This window comes from Phascolarctos cinereus, unplaced genomic scaffold, assembly GCF_003287225.1.
Source record: "Phascolarctos cinereus isolate Bilbo 61053 unplaced genomic scaffold, phaCin_HiC Scaffold_1;HRSCAF=81, whole genome shotgun sequence".
In the NCBI taxonomy this organism is placed as follows: domain Eukaryota; kingdom Metazoa; phylum Chordata; class Mammalia; order Diprotodontia; family Phascolarctidae; genus Phascolarctos; species Phascolarctos cinereus.
Window position 1 is genome coordinate 67,628,914 of NW_027555514.1, and position 22,732 is coordinate 67,651,645.

A 22,732-nucleotide genomic window follows, 5' to 3' on the forward strand; every position below is an offset into this window, starting at 1 on the left:
TAATTGCTCTTCTTTGCCAAGTCATTATTTTATTTTGTATGTTTAAAAGCTTCATTCTGAGATGGGGTCCATTGGTTTCACCAGACTGTCAAAGGGGTCCATGAGATAAAAAATAAAAAGGTCAGGATGGTCTTCTCTAGCTCTGTGATGTTCTGAATACCGTGCCTGGTACATGGTAAGTACTTAGTAAGTGCTCTATTGTCTACCCTAGATGATTTGTGCCCTGTATGACTTTCCCTTGAAAAATGCTGTTTTAATGAATAGAAAGAGCTGATTATGTTTTGCTTTCAGTCACCCTGGAAAAAGGGGGAATTTTTCATTCAAATAAGTCATTAAATTTAGACAAAGCAAATTTTGTTAGAAAAGTTAGCAGAGACCCAGCTTGGTCTTATAGGTGCCTCCCAGCCTGCTTCCATCAGAGAGGATGTGCTGGGCCATCCCCCAACTGCTATGAAACAGCCCCACAGCGGGGCTGTGCTTGGCACTGCTTTCCCTGCTCAGGAAAATCCAAGGCCGCAGGAAGCATGAGGCCATGGAGGACTTAAGGACACAGGAATCCTTAAACAAAGCCCCATAATTTACTGGAAATTTAAAATGTGTTCAAAAAAAACCACCCACCAGAAGCCTCCGGTACTGCTGAAGCTGGTTTGTGACCTTGAGACCACTGTTCTTTAACTTGCTGGAGACCAGGTGAGTTCTTCTGGGACACCCAGCATGTGGAGCTTTTGCCTAAGCTTCTTAATGTCTTTGGGTAGGTCACTTTATCTGTAGGGGCTTCAGTTTCCTCATCTGTAAAACGAGAGGAATGGGGCAGCTAGATGGCGCAGTGGATAGAGCACTGGCCCTGGATTTGGAAAGACCTGAGTTCAAATCCAGCCTCAGACACTTGACACTCACTAGCTGTGTGACTCTGGGCAAGTCACTTAACTCTGCTGCCTAGCCAAAAAAAAAAAAGTAAAATGAGAGGATTGGAATGAGCCAATGAGGAAGATCCAGTTCTATGAAGACACCCACATTCGGAGCCTATGTGCCCCGGTGATCAGGAGTAATTATTTGGGCCAGAGAGAGTAGCCTTTGGGGCAAGACGGTGCTGCATGATCCAAGGGACAGGTTTGAGAAAGTAAGCAGAGTCTAACCAGAGTTCACAAGGCAACTAAATTCAAGGGGTCAAGGAGGATTCGAGAGACATCAGTACTGAGTAGGTCAGGGAAAACACACTGGAAGGCAAGAACACTGCTGGCCATATAGTAAGACTGTCTGGGTCAAGAAGCTTCAGTGGCTCCTCGTCGTCTCTAGGCTCAAGGGAAGGGGAAGGGAATGAACATTTACATTGCACCTACTAAGTGCCAGGCCCTGAGCTAAGTGTTTTTTTCTATAAATGTTGCTTTTTATAAATATCTCATTTGCTAAATTACAAAACTCCCCACAAACTTTGGATGAAGTCCAAGCTCCTTCATTCGCAGCAGCCCTTTGTAAGCTGGTTCCAACCAGGCTGTATGTGCTGCTTTCTCTCTTCATATACTCTGTGTTCTCAGCAAACTTGCTTGATGTCCCCCTTTTTTGGGGGGGGGCCTAGGCAATGGGGTGAAGTGACTTGCCCAGGGTCACACAGCTAGCCAGTGCTATGTGTCTGAGGCCAGATTTGAACTCAGGTCCTCCTGAATCCAAGGCCGGTGCTCCGTCCACTGCGCCACTAGCTGCCTCTAGCTAGATGTTCCAGCCCTCATCTCTGAACCTTTGCACTGTCCTCTGTTCCTGGAACACTTTTCTCCCATACTTCTGCCTATCAGAATCTCAAGCTTCCTTTAAAGCTCGGTCAAATGCCACTGTCAACATGAGGCCTCTCCTCACCCCTCTTAGCTGTTAGACTCCCTAAATTCATGTGTATTTATTTTATATTTATTTATTTGCTTGACGATGGACATGTTGTCCACCCCTCTCCTCCCCCTCTAGAATGTTAGCTCCTTGAGAGAAGGCATTGCTTTTATTTTTGTCTTCATATCAGCAGTTCCCAGCATGACTCCCGAAGCAGGATAGGCACTTAATAAGTGTTAGGGTTTTCTTTGTTTGTTTGTTTTTTGGCAAGGCAATGGGGTGAAGTGACTTGCCCAGGGTCATACAACTAGTAGGTGCCAAGTGTCTGAGGCCAGATTTGAACTCAGGTCTTCCTGAATCCAGGGCTGGTGCTCTATCCACTGCAGCATCTAGCTGCCTCTTACTAATGACAAATGAAGGGAGCAGTAGGTAGATCCGGATGAAATAAAGGTTTGTCTCAGGCTCCTCCATGTGAAACAGTCTTCTCTGCTGAAGGTGTGACAGTCACACCCACTCCTTGTTTGCCTACCCCAGAACTGCAGCTCTGAGATTCATCCCTTCATCAATAATCAATCAACATGCATTTTTAAAGCAAAATTAACCAAAAGAGAGATGTCAGCTACAGGGAAAAGAGAAGACAGTTCCAGGTGTCTGGGAGAAGTCAAAAGGCACTGGTTCGAGTCAGGATATTTAAAGACAGTAAAGCTAACCACACACATTAAATGTGGGGAAGAACTGACTTTATAGATCGACACTGGGAAAATATCTGGTGGTCACAGTAGATCGAATGTAGAAACAGCCAGAGACTGAAGGCTCAACCCCAGTCCTTTTACTTAATGCACGGTGGCCTTGAGCAGATCAGTTAAGCCTTTCTCTGACCTTGGGTTTCCTTACTTAGGCTGAACTGGCTCGGGGCTTCTCCACCTTTTTTTGTGTCTAGACTCCTTTGGTTGTCTGGTTAAACCTACAGACCCCTTCTCAGAAAAATATTTTTTAATTTAAATTTAATTTAAATTGTAAATTAAAAAAATTTTAAAATTTTAAAAAAGATATATAGGATTGCAAAGAAAATCAATGATATTGAAATACATTGATCAAAATTCAAAAAGCCAAGTTCACAGACCCCCCTGGACTAGAAAATTGCTAAGTATTCTTCTGGCTCAAAATCCTAGTCTTATTAGAGCCAATGATGTAGCTCAGGAATGCCATGTTACTTTTTAAGAAAAGTTTAACACTTTGGGCTAGAGAAGATTTATTGGAGCAAGAAGATAAGACTATATGCAATAAAGAGTCACCACTAGGTTATAATTTATGCACCTAGAAAGGGTGTTTGTTCAGTCATTTCAGTTGTGTCCAGCTCTTTGTGATGCCATTTGGCGTGTTTTGGATATTGGAGTGGTTTGCCATTTTTTTCTCCAGCTCATTTTACAGATGAGAAAATTGAGGCAAACAGGGTTAAGTGACTTGCCCAGGGTCACACAGCTAGTTAGTGTGTGAGGCTTGATTTGAACTCAATAAGATGAGTCTTCCTGACTCCAGGGCCAGTGCTCTATCCACTGCACCACCTAGCTGCCCCTCTAGAAAGAGTATACACATAAAATAAAATGTAGACTCCTTGAGGACAGGAACTTTTCATTTCTGCCTTGATATCCCCAGTACCTAGCAGAGTTCTTGCCACATAATATGCATTTAATAAATGATTAATTGATGAGGTCATTGATCTAAATGTTTTCCTGGAAAATTTTGTGAGAATCAGATTTTTGTAAATCTAAGGTTGAATTTTCCCTTCAGAGATATTTGGCTTTCATTTTTGTTCCTTAAATTGTTAGCTATTCCTCTTACCTTCTCACCTCTCTTTCTGTCAAGGGCCCCCCCCCACCCCGATCGGAAGAAGGTCTTAAATTATAGTGGGGTAGCTTTTAGGATTTTCATCTGTCCTTGTATAAATGCTGTTTGATTTGGTAAGACTCCATTAATCCTTTTGGAAGTGGGCCCAAGGTAAGTACTAAATCAATAATTTGCTTTGTAAGGATTAAAGGCCAAGCTCCACCTCGGCTAGGCTGAGAGGTGACCTTGAGTTATCAAAGGCTGTGCTGGTGAACACAAGCCCTGGGGGTGTCCTGTCCTGGTGCTGGGGCAGTATTAGCATGTGTCTGTGTTTTCTGAGCGCCAGCCCAGCTAAATCTAGAGAAGTTCCTCACCTGATTGGCCTCAGGCTGATACATGTTTTCAGCCACTGAGACCTCAAAAGCCACCAGTTTCCATAATCACTTCCAAAGCTCAGTCCTGATGTCACTTTGCAGGGAGGTCTCTGGCACGTTACCACAAAAAATAAAAATAACAATCGCTAACATTTATATAGTTCCTTAAGGTTTGAAAAGCTCTTTCCATATATTATTTCATGTGATCCTCACAACAACCTGTGATTCGATGCTATTATTATCGTCATTTTACAGATGAGGAAACTGAGGCTGAGATCCGTTAAGTGACATTCCCAGGGACACATAGCTGATAAGTGTCTGAGGCAGCGTCTATCTTTGAATTGGTTCTGTTCAGAGTTTAGATGGCATGCTGAACAAATCTGCAAATTGCTAAGAAACTGGGGTTGCCTAGCATGTTGAAAAACACAATCAGAATAACAAAAACAAAAAACAAAAAAACCTGGAAAGGCTAGATTTTAGCCTGTTGTGTTTTAGCTCCTGGAATAATGAATGGGCCCATGATACACAAGACGCATCTTGACACAGTGGAAAGAGAGTGGGGCGAAGATTCAGAAAGGCCTGAATTCAGTCCTTCCTCTGACATATTCTAGCTGTCTGATCCAGGACAAGCCATTTAACCCTGTAGTGCTCATAGACAACTCTCTAAAACTACCAACCAAGTGCATCGGGAGAAGTTTTCTAATTGGGAGTTTCTTACTTACATCAGTGACATCATAGATCCAGATAAATCACACATATGTTAAATAATTAATAATTCATTAAAGATATTGATATAACATATTCTTAATATAATTAATGTGAAATATTATGTTAATATATCATATAACAATGGACCTATATAATTATATATACTATATACATTTTGCATAAATTATACTATATAAATATAATTTGTTGTTATTCAGTCCTTTCAGTTGTATCCAGCTCTTCATGACTTCATTTGGGGTTTTCTTGTCAAAGATGCTGGAGTGGTGTGCTACTTCCTTTTCCAGCTCATTTTCTAGATGAGGAAACTGAGGCAAACAGGGTTAAGTGACTTGCCCAGGGTCACATAGCTAGGAAGTGTCTGAGAACAGATTTGAACTCAAATCTTCCTGACTCCAGCCCTCTATCCACTGTGCCACCTAGCTGCCCCATAGAAATATAATAATACATATTAGAATAATGTATTACATAATTAAATGTTATATAAATATGATATAAATTATACTATTTAAATATAATAGTATAACATAATTATACTAGATAAATGTTACATAAGTTATATAAAACAATACAAATATTAATATAATATAAATGTCCAATAATATGACTCTATAAATTATATAAATATTAATGCTATATTATGTAAGATATATATTCATATGTTACAAATTATAATATATGTAATTTATGTGAATCTGTGATTTCACTGATGTAAAGAGTACCCAATAAGGAAGCTTCTACATAATAAACATATATATATATATATATATATATATATAATCATATAAATCTCTATACATAATTATATAATATATTTTATTTTTCCCCAATTACATGTTAAAATAATTTAAAATATTTGTTTTTGTTTTGAGTTCCAAATTCTAGATACATATATATATATTAAATATGTATATTTTTCTGGATCTGTGACTAAATATTCATGTATATGTATATACGTACATATACCCACAGAGGAAACTATAATATGTCAACAAGCATTTAAAGTGCCAGGCATTATTCTAAGCACTGGGGATACAAAGAAAGGGAAAAAAAACAGTCCCTGCCCTCAAGGAGCTCACAGTTTAATGGAGGGAACCGCACACAAACCACTATGTCCAAGTAAGAAATAAACAGATTAAATTGGAGATAACCTCAGGTGCTGGTAATTGATGTTGGGTGGGAGTGAAGAGGGCCTGGAGGATAGAAAGAAGCAGGAAAGGAATCTTGGTTTTCCAACTGTCAACTGAACTGGTAGAAGGGGCTAGTTTGGTCGCTATGGGAATTATCTTAAAGTCTTGAGGATTTTCCTGTCTATCTTCTTTGGGCAATCAATGCACTGCCAGCACCTCTACTCAGAGAGCAGACCTCATGTCAGAGTCAAATAAGAAGACCAATGACCGACCTTTAGCAGGGCAGGCTTGGCCCAAACATCTGCCTTACATCTAGCTCAAGATTTGGGTTGATGGATCAGAACTGCCTTGGGTTCTATTTCTTCTTCCTCAAGCCATGCTGCCTACTGTCTCCTTTCAGCAGGGTAGGTGCTGGTGAATATCCTGGGCCATGAGATTTAGGCTTACCTTCCAAAGCTGGCTTCAACTGTGTCCTCCCCACTTTCCTGTTATAGTCTGTAAGAGCAGCGCTGACAGACAGCCAAACCCCATATCCTGGGAAAAGGTAGGAGGATACCCATCGGTAGGACTTGCCTTATCCTTCCCTGGAAAAGACCTTAACTTAAAAAGGTCAAGGTCTCCCACTGCATCTGGGCCATCACCAGTCGTCCTGTTCTATATCCTGCCACTGGACCCAGATGGCTTGGGAGAAAAGACTGAGAATGGTGACTTTGTACTTAAATCCAATTCACTTGGAAGTCATGGCATCACCTTCCTGATGCCATGGTCCTCTTCAATAACAAAGGACAAACAGCAACGGTAACAACCCAACAGGTCACAGAAAGTATTGGAGACATGAAGGTATGTGAAAAATACTCAGGGATCCAGCAGCCCAGCTGGTCAGGGGAGGAAGGTGAAGTTCTTTCTTTGATTGCTGGAAAGCAAAGGATAGATCAATCTCCGAACACAGTCTTCTCTTCTGCTCTGGAATTTCTTTTCAGAGGACTTCCTACCCAAGCACGGGTATCTGAACTCTTTGGAGGGGCTACAGGATATAAGTCAAGGGTCATGATGATGAGCCTTCTCCTTCTCTTCTGGCCTGATGTCCCAATTCACTCTCACCCCCTTGACTTCATGTGAATGTATGCCTTCTTCCATGTGACTTAGATGCCAATGTCTTATGATTTGTATCCCTAACTGCTGCTGTGTGCTGTCTAAATGGTTGTGATTTTATGTATTAAAACACAGACTAGCCTAGTGGCGACAGGGCTGGAGTTGGAGTCAAGAAGACCAAGTGTTCAAGTTCTGCCTCTGACACTTACTAGTTGTATGGCTCGGAACAGATCTGTCATTTCATTGGTATAGAGGACTTCTGGTTCCCTCATGCAGATCAGCACTTTCTTTGCCACTTATAATCCTAGAAGGTTGCCTAGAACATGGAAAGGCTGAATGGCTTGCCTAGGGTCACACAGTTAATATCAGAGTTGGGCCTTAAACCCAATTCTTTCTGATTTACTATCTGTTACCTCACACTTCCTCTCCTGGCTGTGTGATCCTGAGAAAAATCACTTACCTTTCTAGAACCTCAGTTTCCACATCTGTACAATGTGAATAATACTATCTATATCACCAACTTCACAGAGTGGTTGAGAAGCTCAAATGAGAGTGTATGTATATAAAGCATTTTGAACATTTTAATGTGTCCCAAAATGCAATTTTAATGCAATATAAGTGCAACTTTTAATGCTGTTTAAATGCAATTTTTATGCAATTTTCAACTATTAAAGCAAAAGTTTTAGTGTAGTTTTAAGTTATTAAAGCTTAAAGCTTCACTATGATATTTGGGATACCCTGCATTTCAATGATTTCGTAGCACAGCGCCTGGCACATGGTATGTACTTATTAATGCTTATTGTATTGTATCATGGATATGAATATATTCATCCACGAGTTGGTCAATGTATGTATTTCTCTGAGGTAATGGTATGTGACCACAACTGATGGTTCCTAGAAGGAAAGAGGAAGAGAACAGAAAGAGTACATTAATTTGTCAGTAAAACAGAACCAGAGGTAAGGAGTGGGTTTTTATTGGAAACCATGAGAGGTAGGCCATGGGCCATCCCTCTGAAGTTCTTTGGCTCTGTCCCACACTTTGGATGTCTAGTTCTGCTTTCTCCTCAGCATTCATTAACAAGCATGTAGCAGAAGCAAAATCTTCTTTCAAAGCATCCTCCCAGCTAATTAGAAATTTCTCCGATGAGTCCTTTAGTTACCTGCTGCAACTGGAGCTCTTCCCAGGAAGACACTCCAATCAGCAGGTACTTAGAGTAGAAGCCCATTAGCATTTATTAGGGTTAGTGTCAAAGCCTGGCATGCGTTAGGATATTACAAAGCACAAAATATGCTTTTGCATAGTCTAGGCAATAATGTAATTTGTATTGTTTTCAAACGCAGAGTTGTATATTTGAAAAATCAGAAAAGGCATGCCTAATACAGTCAGATTCTAATTAGTGTGACTAATTCATTCCCATGGAGTGGTCACCTGATTGGAATTCATACTGTATATTTTCATGGGGCTGGAACCAATAACCATATTTTACATAATTATAATTTCAATTGGTGCAAATTCAAATATAAGTGACCTCTTCATGGAATTCATTGTTCTCACCAATATTCATGCCATTATCTGTTATTCTACTATATCGGCTACAGAATTATCCATCTTGGAACTGTGAAGACAAGAAAGGATGAGTCAAGATGGCTACATCTTCAGTTTATGGCTACCTGTGCCTTCTGCCCCTTAGAGACAGTACCCTTTCATATACCTTGCCCCACAATTTTCTTTGTATACACTCAAGTTATTGTAGAATCTTGGGGAAATAAACGAATTCTCTAACTCCAATAATGATTACCAGTTTTGGCACTCAGGGCAAGAAGCATGAAACAAGCCTGAAATCAGCTCTGTAATGTTCATAAGAAAAGAACTACTTTGGACAAATTAAGTTGAGAAGGAGGGTATTGCTATAGGGGCTCACAGATGGGTTTTATTGATAATAGATACAATCTTCTATCATCCTATTCTAACTAATTATTCTTGCTAATTTACTGTTGAGCTCAGTTGCTCTAAAAAGACTGTTAAATATGTTAATTTTAGTGTCCTGTAAATGTTTGTGTCCTGAGACAAAGTTCCTGTTGCCTCACCCTAGTTGTAACTCTCACTCTAAGATTAGGTCTCTTGTATATACAGCCTTTCTCCTATCCAATATACCTTGCACACAGCAACCAGCATAGTTCTGACCATATCACTCCTCTGATTAAAAACCTTCCATGTTTTCTATTGTCTCGATAATAAAATATAAACTCTTCTGTTTGGCATTTAAAGTTCTTTATAACATGGCTCCAGACTACCATTTCAGGCAGATTGCACATTATTGCCCCTCACATACTCTCTATATAACATTTTCCATGAACATTTAATCTCTCCCCTCCATGACTTTATACAAGCTGTGCCCCATGCCTAGAATGCTCTCCCTCCTCACTTTTGCCTCTTGGAAGACCTATCTCCCTTAAAGGCTCAGCACATTTTATACAATATTTCCTGATTGTTTGACCCTCTTACCAGGACAATTTGTGTTTATTTTTTTTTAAATTATATTGACTTTTCTATGTAAATGTTGATTCCCGTTAGTAGAATACAAGCTCTTTAAAAGAAGCAATTATTTCATTTTTGTATTTATATCCTTAGTTCATAGCCTGGTGCCCAGTACATAGTAGATACTTAGTAAATATTTACTGAGTTGAATTGAATTAATTTATTAAAATCAGATCAGGAATCACAGTGTAAAGAGCAGGAAAGAGCTGAGGATGACAGTTCTACATCCTAGCTTGTGCAATCGCTCTAGTAATGGGATGGACATCCTTTTTAAATAACAGATTTCTCCTTCCTTCTGCACACCTGTTAGCATGCAGAATAGCTCAGTGCGCTGAAACCTACCTCAGAGATTAACATTGGGATGCATCAGTCAGAAAAAGAAGGATGCCTACAGCTGGAGCCTGCCAGATATGGCCATGGAATCATGGAATGCTAGAGTGGAAAGGGAGAACAGAGGAATCTAGCCCTACCTAACCTTGAGCAGAAAACTCCCCTATAGCATTCCTGAGAAGTGGTCACTAAGTGCTTGAACACCTCCAGTTACAGAAAGCTCACTACCCGACAGGGCTGCTTGTTCCATTTTGGAGCAATGCCATTTGGAAGGCTTTGGGGTTTTTTAAACCCCATATTGAGTCCTGGCAGGTTGATTCTGTAGTCCCAATTCAGCCAAGAGCTTAGGTGCTTATTAACACAGGAAAATGCGTGCTTAAAGTAAAAGCACATTTAAACACTTGTTAACGAAAATGGGGCTCAGAAATTATTCCTGAGATGTCTGGAATTGTTTATGGAAATTCCAGGAAGCCTAGGAGCTTGCAGAATTGAGAGAAACTCTGGTTCTGTCTTCTGTATTGGAATAATGCCAAGGGAACCCTGTAGTGAATATTATAAATGTTATAAATAATAACTGAGGCCACAAATCTAATCTGTCCTTGTTGGAGCCAGCAAGGATTGGTTGAGGGAAGGGAGGGATCTCTGGCCCCTTGACTTGGGGCTTTATAGCACATTTTAACTTTCCCATTCTCTCTCTTTCCAGATGTGTACCTAATACTCATGGGGGATATTCCCTCCTGGCTGTTGCTTAGCTTTTCAATCTTCCTTATGGATAGGAAAGATGGAAGATTGTCAGTATTTTTCTGAATTACTTGACGGTTCAAACTTTTAGTTTGGGGAGAGTGTAGGAAATGGGCTAGTCTAGGGGATGCTTGGGTTACCAACCCAGACCTTCCACTCCCAGCCTTGACCATTTGACTTTCCATTCTCCAAACACACAGTCCATGTTGGTCTGCCTGCCTTTCCAGTTTTAAGGTTGCTCCCAGGCCTACAAACACTACCTTCTTGAGATAACCAACAAAGAACTGAGGGAGGAGGGGGGGGAAGGAGAATGAAGGATGGATTTCCCCAGGTGGAGAGGTCAGGATTTGCTCTTGGTGGAAAAAAAAATCATATTACATAGGTGATGAGTGTTCCATTTGTCTCATGTCGAATGGATGAATTTTCCCATTTCTCTGCCACAAACTTCTATATCTAGACATGAGTTCTATGTTGTCAGTATTCAAAGCAAAAGAAATGTGTGATCATAAATAAATAAACACAGAAAATAGGGCAAAAGCAGTGAGCGGTTCAGAATGTATTAGAATCTGAAACACCAGGATCTTGAAAGTGCTGAGAAAGAGAAATTATACCCTTTTACCTGACCAGTCTGTTTTTTGTTTGTAAAGCTGATTTTTCAGCATCTCAGTAAGAAAAGACTTTCACCAAGCCGCAGGAGGCTATTAAAACTTTCTTTTAAAAGGTCCAGGGGCATGTATGATTAAAAAATACCTTGAAGCTGTTTTTCCAGGTGGCCCTAGTAATAACTCCCACCCCCCACCCCACCCCACTCCTCCAAAAAAGGCAGTTTGGATGGAAAACTCAGCTGGTCGTAGGATTTGTTTTGTGGAAAGAGGCCACTCCTTAAAGCAATTGTGCTTATTGTATTGGACTCAGACCTCTTGGTTAGGAAAAATCAGATTCGGTATTTAATAAGAATAATTTCCTTTTCTAGGAATAGCTGGAAAGTACAGGTGAGGAAGACTACAAAGATGTAGGCCTAGAATTAAAGGAGTCTTAGAGGGCACCTAATCCAACCCTCACTTTTCAGATGGAGAAACTGAGGCCCAGAGAGATGGGGGAAGTGACTTACTCAAATTCCCAAAGGGAAGAAAAAGTATGAGGAAGCCCAGTGAACTTGGAACCTAGAATGGTCCTAGTCTGTGTGAAAGGGGTAAGCAAGGCTTGTTTGAACCAAATCTGCTCACTCATCTTTAATCCAGCTTGTGGTGATTCAGGGGCCTTATCTCCCTAACCAGGCTGATACCATCAACTATAACCTAGAGGTTGGCTCCATCTCATTTGCTAATTTGATGTTTATTAATGCGGTCCCACAAGTGGTTGGTCCTGGTACATCTGAATATCCTTGACCATCGTATGATCTGGTTTTTCAGCCTTTCATATATTACACCAACCTGACTGTTGGTATTTAAAGGGCTCTGGGTCCAGGAATTCTGCTTTAGAGAGTGTTTATGTAAAGTTGTTTTGTGGAAATTATTACGGCATGGTACATAAGGGACTGAGATGCTTCTTAGTCAATAGAATATTGGCCTCATAATCAGGAAGACCTGGGTTTGATCTCCTTTGACACCGTGCTTCAGTTCCCATTGGCTGGGTGACTCTGAGAGAATCACAACCTCTCAGTGTCCCAGATAACTCCCTAAACCCCCCTCTATGTTTCGGAGAAGGTGCTGCAGAGGAAGTCTCACCAGGAGCTCCCTCCAGTGCACAGTGAAATCGTAGGTCCAGCCTGAATGAATGAACAAATGAATTAAGTGAATGGACAAATAAATAAGACTAGAAGCTTAAATTTTTCTTGCCCAGGAGTTTCCTGGAACAATGAAATCACAATGAAATCTCTGTCCCCACGAGGCTTAGAAAAAAATTTATTCACCATGGCCAAGATTCCATTGTCCAAGAAGAAAATTCTATTATTTAGAGAATTGAAATCCTTCTTACCCTTCAAAGGCTATTTTCTTCCTGATTCACTCCTCAATTCCCAAACCAGAAGCAATCTCACAATGTCCTTAGATCTTTCCTAGCACTTTGTTAAGATGTCACCATTCTGATAATGGTATTATGTTCATTTGTGTGCATACATAATATATTCTACTTGATTGTAAGCTCATCATGGACAAGGATTCTATCTTGGCTCACTTTTATATTTCCAGGTCCTTAGTCACTGCCTACCATATGGACTGCAATTCAATTCAATTCAACAAGCATTTATTAAGCACCTACTGTGTGCAGGGTACCACATTAGGGCTACAAAAACAGAAACAAAGTAGTCCCTGAACTCAAGGAATTTATATTCTACCAGATTTAATAAATGTTAGCATCTAACAAATATCAGGTATGGGGTTCTTAGATTTTGGGAGTCTATGTATTTAAGTTAGAGGAAAAGCATCCTTAATTTCACTTACCTTTAATTGAAATTTAGCTTTTCTTTCAATTTTGAATTAAAAATAAAATTCTTCTGAACAGAGGTCCATAGGTTTCAGACTGCTAAGGGGGTCCACAACACAATAAAGATGAATTCTTTTGATACGTAATACATTTAAACCTGAACCCTAGAAATTATTTACAGCTAGGTCCCTATTACTGAAAATGATGAATTCCATGAAGTGGTTTCATTCAAATTTGCATTGCATATTTCCATTAGGCTAGCCAATTATCATATTTTGCATAATTATAACTTTTGCATATTGTGAATTCAGATATATGCAACTACTTCACAGGACTCCTTATTCACCCTAATCAGGATCTAGCTAGATCAAGCTCCCTTATTTTATAGGTGAAGAGCCTGAATCCCAGAGAGGTGAAGTTATTGAACTGGATGGAATAATTAGGCTACAGAGATTTTGTCCTGAATGATAATTGCCTCGATTCACTTTTCTGGCAGAACTTAACCTCATTTGTTCCAATCACATGATCTATCACAATTCTAAAACTCCCAGAAGACCTTTCCTAGGGGAGCTCAGGTCAGACTGATGCCCACGCTTTGCTTTCCCTGAACTGCTGCACATTTGGAAGTCCAAATCACAAGGGACCTCTTATTAGACTAGATCATGAAACCAATAGCTCTTCTATGGCCACAGTTGGTCACTAGGGCAATAGCTATTCCAGAGTGGGAAACAAAGACATGTACCATCTGGAGCTCTGGAAATGACATGATATACGCTATATGCCTGGTTTTTCTTCTGACTGAGGCAAGGTCAAGTCAACACAACCCCAAAAACATATTGAACACCTACTGTGTTCAGAGTTGGCTTCTAATGTAGAAGTGTCTCTGTGTAATCGACATACTGTGTCCTGTTCACAGTGGAACTGGCCTTTTTGGCAATACATAGATAGCCTATCTCTTGGGTGCAGAGATGCCAATTTTGTGGGAAAAAAGAGACAGAATTGCAAAAGCTAACCTACATTTGGTGACTTGGTAAAAACTGGGTGCAAAAAAATAGGCTTTCTAGACCTGTCAACCAGAGTGAAGTTATAAGTGACTTAAAGATATTTTTAAGTCTTGTTTTGAGTATCCGGTACTGGAACTGAGCTCATATTCAATGTAGAGCTTCTTTTGCCTAGAGATAGGTAATACTTTGGAAAAGCAAATAATTATTGTTGAAAAATTCTCATTAGATGGCTTTCTTACAGTATTTGTCACATTCACTGAGATATTTTAGTGTTTTGAGTTCAGACAGGGCAATCCTATATTTTGTTTTCTCTGGGCAAAGAGTAGTTACTGACAGATGGAAGCCTAGCAACTGATGTGACCCATCATATATAAACACCCAGAAAATGATCCTAGATTCACAGCACTTTCTGGATCACCTACTTCTACCTAAAGTTCAAGAGCCCCCACCATTTTTTTTGTCTAGTAAGCCAACTTCAAAGGACATATTCATTCAAAGCAAAATAGATGTAATCGAATATATTCAAGGCAAATTAAGTGACTAGAAAAGCTGTCCCCTCTCCCCACAAGGCTACTCTCTCCTACAGGTTACCCACCACCACACAAAAAGAAGATATGTAGTCAAGGAACATGTATAAAGGCTGGTGCATTTAGGGAACATATGAGTGGGCAGAGCATCTCAACACTGCTGATGCTTCAGCACTATCAATGTACTCTGATGATGTCCTAGAGCTGGTTTCTATTTCTCTATGCCTCTCTGCTCTCCATTGAATGTTGTGTTCTCCCTGCTATACATCTCCTCTAGTCTCTACTATTTACTGAGCTTCCCTTTGCAACTATCTACTGATATCCAGTTATTCAACTTTTGGGGGCCATTTACTGAGTCTTTGCTACCATCTGCTGTAGTACAATCAATATCTAGTAAGCCTCTTCTTACAAGGAAGAGCTACACTTCTCATAATCCATATACCCGAAGGCCATGGTAGTGCTCCAAAGCCAGGCCACCAGTAAAAGCCGGCAGATACCCATAAACTAAGATTAAGCCTCTTCTTTTGTTTGTCGTTGTCACTAAAAATCCCCAGCCCCAGTCAACTCTCTGACTTGAGATCATAAAATTCCTCTGCATTCCCTTCAAATGCCTGATTGTCAGTCTATGTTCCCTCAGATCATCTTGGAATGCCTCAGCTAACAAAACTGCAAAGGAACTAAGTAGGGCTGGGTCAAGGAGGTACCCCACTCCCAATCTAGCCTTATACATGATTGGTGTTTAATAAAATTGTGTTGAATTGAATTGCCATGAAAATTAACCTATAAGCAAGAATAAAAGAGGTAGGCAATAGTTGTAGCATTAGCTTACTCCACCTTAGAGCTTTTGTTTTGCATTGCTGGTTCCATTTTGCATACCTCCAGCAACATAATCACTGGTGGTAGTTTAATAGTTTTCTAGTTTCCTTAGGGAAGAAATGACGTTTTTGTACATTTCTCATTTTAGCAACTCTGAGTTCAAATCAATTAAACAAGTTATCCATTGGGAGATAGTATTTATTGGATTAAAAGACTTGCCCAGGGACATGGCCAGGTCCTCTTCAAAGGTGAGGGGGCACCCCGTTAATGGTTTGGATATCAATATCTCAACCTCTTACATCATGTGGATACCAAGGCAGCAGGAAGACTGTCCATCAGTTGTGCCTTACTCTTGCTATGTGAGAGACCCACCTTCAATTCAATTCACTTTCTATTGACCCAGTCAATAAACACTTATTATCAGGTACCACGCACTGTACAGAGGGCATACTAAGTGGCAGAGAGGTGGCATCGTGTAGTAGAGAGAGAGCTATCCAGAAGTCAGGAAGCCTGGGTTCTAGTCCCACAACTGAATTGTATGGTCTGGGTGATCCTAGGCAAGTCAGACTCTTAGCATGGGGCCCATAGCACTCTTGAGTGTGGCCAAACCAAATTAAAATGTAATTAGGAAATGGTTAACAAAATAAAAATTCAGTAAAACATAAATAATGTTAATATGTGGTTTTCTAAATCAACATGCGCCTGCAGGAATCCTTATGAATGGTTTAGTGGCCCCTACTTCTATTTGAATTTGACACCAAGGGTCTAGGCAACTCTGTGACTATGAGGTAGAAGGTACTAATTTGTATTGGTAAAGGGAGTTGCCTAGGGCAGCTAGGTGGTGCAGTGGATAGAATGCTAGGGCTGGAGTCAGGAAGACTTGAGTTCAAATCTGGCCTCAGACACTTACTAGTTGTGTGACCCTGGGCAAGTCACTTAACCCTGTTTGCCTCAGTTTCCTCATCTCTGAAATGAACTGGAGAAGGAAATGGCAAACTACTCCAGTATCTTTGCCAAGAAAACCCCAAATGAAGTTATGAAGTGTCAGATGTGACTAAAACAACTGAACTTTCTTTCATGAAAAGTAAAATTTGAGATGGTCCCTGAAGGATGAATAGGCTTTAGACAGGTAGGTAGGAATGAGACCCCTATGACTTTTTTTTTCTGGACTTTTGGTAAGGCAATCAGAGTTAAGTTACTTGCCCAGGGTCACACAGTTGGTGAGTGTTTTGTGTCTGAGGCCAGATTTGAACTCAGGTCCTCCTGACTCCAAGATTGGAGCTCTATTCGCTGTGCCACTGAGCTGCCCCTATGACTTCTAATTCACTAAGACACCAGAGGGTCTCAACCTAGCAACCCTTGCAGTGACCTCAGAGCCCAAAAAAGAGATTTCCTTTAGAGTTCCTTATTTTTGAAGGCAAGAAGGGGTCCCACTGAGAAGTCTGGGGGTTCCACTATTTAATCTTGCATTGAAGGCTTGGGTGCTGAGTATTGAGTCAGCCAAGTCAGCTGTGCCTTGCTATGTTCTTATCATCTTGACAATTAATCACATTGACCACATGTATGGCTATAAGGAATCCAAGGAGTTTTTTGGATAAGCTGATAGCGGCCACCAGGGCGGCAATTTAATGGTTCTCTGAGCCATTGCCATCTTTCAGAGAACTCTTTTTTTTTTAAGCCCTTTAATCTAAAATATGCACTAATGAGGAAAGGACATTTTAAGTGTGTGTATGTGTGTGTGTGTGTGTGTGTGTGTGTGTGTGTGTGGCAGGGGGAGGAGAGAGAGAGAGAGAGAGAGAGAGAGAGAGAGAGAGAGAGAGAGAGAGCGCCTTGCATTTGGTGGAGAGGTGGGGTGGGGTAGGATGACTTTATCTCTTTTGGGTCCCACTCATACTGTAAGCTCCCTAATGGTAGGCACGGTCTTTTACTGCAGTTTTGCACAATATCTAATACAATATACTGTAGCAGAAGGAAACTATAACAATTCTCTCACCCCCAAGGCACCTACTAACAGAACATTGCTGCTGACACCAGCCTTGGCATATTGGGATATAAAGTTTATCCACTATGTTTGATTCTTGCTGCAAAAGGCAAAGGGCTGCCTGTCCCTTTGAAACATTTACAACATCTCTCAATCTCTTTAAACCTACTTTGTAAAGGTTCAAAGAGTTTTACAGCCTGAATTGGTAAAGCTCTGGGCTCAACTCGTTGGTGTGGCCCTTTATCCAAGGGAGCAAGAGGTCTTTATTGATTTCAACCTGATTCAACATCCAGTTGGGGAAGATTCTTCAATTTATGTTCTTGAGAATAGGACCTAACACCAAATATTGAAGGAAAGGTCAGAACAATAAACATTTGACCTTACTTCCTGGCCTGGAAATGCTTCCACTAATTGCTCCTCTTAAACTTTTATGGCTGCCTGGCCAATGGGTGGAAAGGTCAAAGCATAGACCTGGCATCATTTGCACTGAAAGTGCCCTTCACTCATTACCTTCAGCGAACTAATGGCTCATAAAGAAAAACTAACTGGGTCAGTGGTGTGGACTTATAAGATACGCAAATTCTGCAGGGGGTGATGTGCAGTGAGATGGCAAGAATTGACAGTGACAGAAAAACAACAGGCATAAATAAAATAGTTTAAACACACACACACACACACACACACAAATCAAGACACTTTGAAGTGTACTGTAAGCATCCTTCTTTTAATGCCTTTAAATGGCCAGAGGAACTAATTCCTCAAGACTTCCAGCATCAGGATGTTTGTTAACAGCTCCCGAGGCAGCTAAGTAGCACAATGGAGTCAGGAAGACTTAAGTTCAAATCCAGCCTCAGATACTAGTTGTATGACCCTGGGCAAGTCACTTTCCCTCTGTTTGCCTCAGTTTCCTCAACTATAAAATGAGGGCAATAACAGCACCTATTTCTCGGGGTTGTTGTTGAGGTCAAAACGAAAAAATATTCATAATGTGTTTGGCATGGGTGCCTGTCACATAGTAAGTACTTAATAATAATAAATGCTATTCCTTTCTCCAACAGCATCCTCAGGCTTCTGAATGTCTCTCTTATTTATATCCCTGCTATTATTCCTCAGTCTTAAGGGCAACAAACCTGCAAGTACATAGAGGCAGTGTGAGGTAGAGGATAGAGTGCTGCGCTTGGTGTCAGGAAGACCTGGGTTCAAGTCCTACCTTAGACACTTGCTAGATGTGTGACTCTGGACAAGTCATTTTATCTATCTATCTATCTATCTATCTATCTATCTATCTATCTATCTGTATGTATGTATGCGTATGTATATGTGTGTATATATGTGTAAAATTAAATATTTCTCAATTATATATAAATTTTAATGATCATTTTTAAAAATTTTGATTTCCAAATTTCTTTTTTCCTCCCATCCTTCCCCCTTCTTGAGAAGGCAAACATTTTGATATTGATTATGCATGTGAAATCATGCTAAGCATATTTCCATATTATCCAGGTTGAAAAAGAAAACGCCCTCACACAAAAGTAAGAAAATAAAGAAAGTAAAATTAAGTATGCTTCAATCTGCATCCAGAGTTCATCACTTCTCTCTCCGGAGGTGGATAGCATTTTTCTCATGATCCTTTGGAATTGTCTTGGATCATTGTCTTGATCAGAGTAGCCAAGTCTTTCACAGTTGGACATCCTTACACTGTTGCTGTTACTGTATACAATGTTCTCCTGGTTCTGCTCAATTCACTTTGTTTCATTTCATATAGGTCTTCCCAGGTATCTGAAACCACCCTGCTCATCATTCCTTATAGGACAATAGTATTCCATTATGTTCATATACTACAACTTGTTCAGCCAGTCCCCAGTCGATAGGCATCCCCTCAATTTCTAATTCTTTGCCACTACAAAAAAGCTGCTATAAACATTTTTGTAAAAATAAGTCCTTTTCCCTTTTCTTTGATCTCTTTGGGATACAGAGCTAGTAGTGGTATTGCTGGGTCAAAAACTATGTGCAGTTTCATAGTCCTTTGGGCATAGTTTCAAATGGTTCTCTAGAATGTTTGAACTAAATTACAACTCGACCAACACTGTGTTAGTGTTCCAATTTTTCTATATCCCCTCAAGAATTTGTCATTTTCCTTTTCTGTCATGTTAGTCAATCTAATAGGTGTGAGGTAGTAACTCAGAATTGTTTTAATTTGCATTTCTCTCTTCAATAGTGATTTATACCATTTTTTATGTGACTATTGACAGATTTGATTTCTTCCTCTGAAAACTGTCTATTCTTATCCTTTGACCATTTATCAAGTGAGGAATGTCTATTTTTGTAAACTTCACTCAATTCTTTATCTATTTGAGAAATGAGGCCTTTTATCAGAGAAACTTGCTATAATTTTCCTCCCAGCTTCCTGTTTCCTTCTAATTTTGGCTACATTAGTTTTGTTTGTGCAAAAATTTCATGTAATCAAACTTATCTATTTTATTTCCCATGATCCTACCTATCTCTTGTTTGGTCATAAACTCTTCCTTTACCCATACATCTGACAGGTACATTTTTTCATGCTTTCCTAATTTATATATGATATCTTTCTTTACATATAATTTTGATCTTATCTTGGTATAAGCTGTGAGATGTTGTTCTGTCCTAAATTTCTGCCAAACTTCTTTCCAGTTTTCCTAACAGTTTTTGTCAAATGTTGAATTCTTACCCCCAAAGCTGGGCTCTTTGGATTTACCCAATACTAAATTACTGTGGTCATTTACTACTGTGTATTACGTACCTGATCTATTCCATGGATCTACTACTCTATTTCTTAGCCAGTACTGGATCATTTTGTTGATTATCACTTTATAATACAGCTTGAAATCTGAAACAACTAGATCACCTTCCTTCACATTTTTTTCATTGATATTCTTGACCTTTTGTTCTTCCACATGAATTTTGTTTTTTTATTTTTTCTAGCTCTATAAAATAATTCTTTGGTACTTTGATTGGTATAATATTGAATAAGTAAATTAACTTAGGTAGAATTGTCATTTTTATTATATTAGTTTGGCCTACCCATGAGCAATTAATATTTCTCAAATTTTTAGATCTGTCTTTACTTGTGTGAAAAGTGTTTTGTAACTGTGTTCATATCATTTCTGGGTTTGTCTTGGCAGATGGTATTTTATATTGTTTGCAGTTATTTTAAGTGGAATTTCTCTTCCTGTCTCTTGCTGCTGGGTTTTGTGGTAGTATATAGAAACGCTGATGAGTTATATGGGTTTATTTATTTATCCTGCAACTTTGCTAAAGTTGTTCACCATTTCTAGTGCTTTAGTTGAATTTTCTAAGGTTCTCTAAACATCCTATCACACTGTCTGCAAAGAGTGATAGTTTTGTTTCCTCATTGCCTGTTCTAATTCCTTCTATTTCTTCTCTTGTTGCTATAGCTAGCATTTCTAGTACAATATTGAATACTAGTGGTGATGATGGCCGTACTTGCTTCACCCAATGTACATTCTAGCAATTTGAATACTCTTCAAGGAGTTCAGCTTTTTAAAAGGATAAGGGAGAAGGAAAGGGAACAAGCATTTATTAGGCACCTACTGTGTTCCAGACGCTGTGCTAAGCTCTTTACACAAATATCATTTCATTTGATTCTCACAACAACCCTGAAAGATAGGTCCTATTGTTATCTCCATTTTACCATTAAGGAAACTGAGGAAGAGAGAGGTTAAATGACTTGTTCAGAGTCATATAACTCACATCAGGCTGAATTTGAGCTCAGGTCTTCCTGCCATGTAGCTACCAAGAGTTCCATAAAAAAGACGGAAAGCAAGGCACATTGCCAAGGACAAATATAAAAAGTCAAACATAAAAACAAGGTAGGAAAGGCTAAACCCAGAATGAGCTAAGCCTTGAAAAAAAAAGTAAGGAAAACAAAAGGACCTTTAAAAAAAACAAGCAACATTAAGAGCAAAAAAGTCCAAGGAACAGATAAGACCATTTCTTGGGGGCAGCTAGTGTCATAGTAACAGATGACAGAAAGCAAGCAAAATTACTCAGCTAACTTTGCTTTCATTTTTTTTTTCTGTCAAGGAGAATAATTTCCAAATTGAAAAGGGCAGAACAAACATGGTTTAAAGGGAACTGAAGCCCAAGATAAGAACATAGAACACAGAATATTAGAGCTGGCAAGGACCTTTGTAGATTGTAATGGTCTGTTTGGCTCCAAGGAAGAGAATGTACATGGTTCCTGCTCATGGGGAATTTATCTAGAAATAATTGTCTGATATTGAAATAAGGGATACAGGAGAGACAAGTATTGATCTGTGATCTAGCTGCTCTTTTTTCTTAGTGCAGGATGTGCCATGACACACAAGAGGGTCATCCAGGAAATAGTCAGCCAGCTCTGCCAGGAATACAGCCTAACTGTAATGGCTCTCAGACTTTACCTTATATGAAGGAGGATAAAGGTTTATAGATCCAGAGCTGGAAGGGGCCTTCAAAGCTATTTACTCCAACTCTCTCATTTTCAGATGAGGAAACTGAGGCGGAGAGAGGTTAAGTGATTTGCCTAATGTCATACAAGTAGTAAGTGATAGAGCCAGGATTTGAACCATGGATATCTGGCTCCAGATCCAGTATTCTTTACCCTATATCACACTGCTCCTTCCCCCACATCCTTTCTCCTGGAGTCCTTTATAAATGAACCAAAGTCAAGTAAGGAGATTATAGGCACCAATGAATGTATGAATCGGGGTGAACTAGGTAAGGAAGTCGGCAAATTCTTTTACTGTAGTTGCAATGAATTCCTTAGACACCACATCTCTAAAGCCCAGCAAGATATCTTGTAGTCTCTCATAATATTATTATGGACAAGACGGGTAAATAATAAGAAGTAGATTTATAGCTGCAGAATGAACATTGACTAATGGATCTGGAGGGGAGCCTCTAATTCCACACCATTTGGTTGGTCCTGGCCTCGTCAACATTTCTATCAGTGACTTAAGTGAAGATGTAGAAAGCATGTTTACCAAATTTGCTGACGGTGCTAAGTTCAGAGGGACAGTTAATATCACTAGGGGACAAAATCAAGGTTTAAAAAGTTAATAATAGGGGCAGCTAGGTGGCACAGTGGATAGAGCACCGGTCCTGGATTCAGGAGGACCTGAGTTCAAATCTGGCCTCAGATACATAACACTTACTAACTGTGTGACTCTGGGCAAGTCACTTAACCCCATTGCCTAGCCCCCTCCCCAAAAAAAGTTAATAACAGGCTGTAGGAATAGGTCAAAGTTCTCAAGATGAACTAAAATAGGGATATTCCTAGTTCTGGAGAACTTCAGATGCATTAATAGGAACACAGCATCCAGAATAAAGGAGGTGATGGTCCCACTGTTCTTGAAGTTGGCTGAACTG

General features: G+C 39.8%; 1 long non-coding RNA gene across 1 annotated transcript in view; it reads left to right on the plus strand.

Moving 5' to 3' along the window:
* The first annotated feature begins 386 nt into the window (after positions 1–386).
* LOC110211161 (uncharacterized) overlaps positions 387–22,732 on the plus strand; it is an 84,294-nt gene continuing 61,948 nt past the window's right edge. The window contains exon 1 of the long non-coding RNA XR_002325289.2: positions 387–690. This is a non-coding gene — a long non-coding RNA (uncharacterized LOC110211161). The remainder of the gene's footprint in view (positions 691–22,732) is intronic.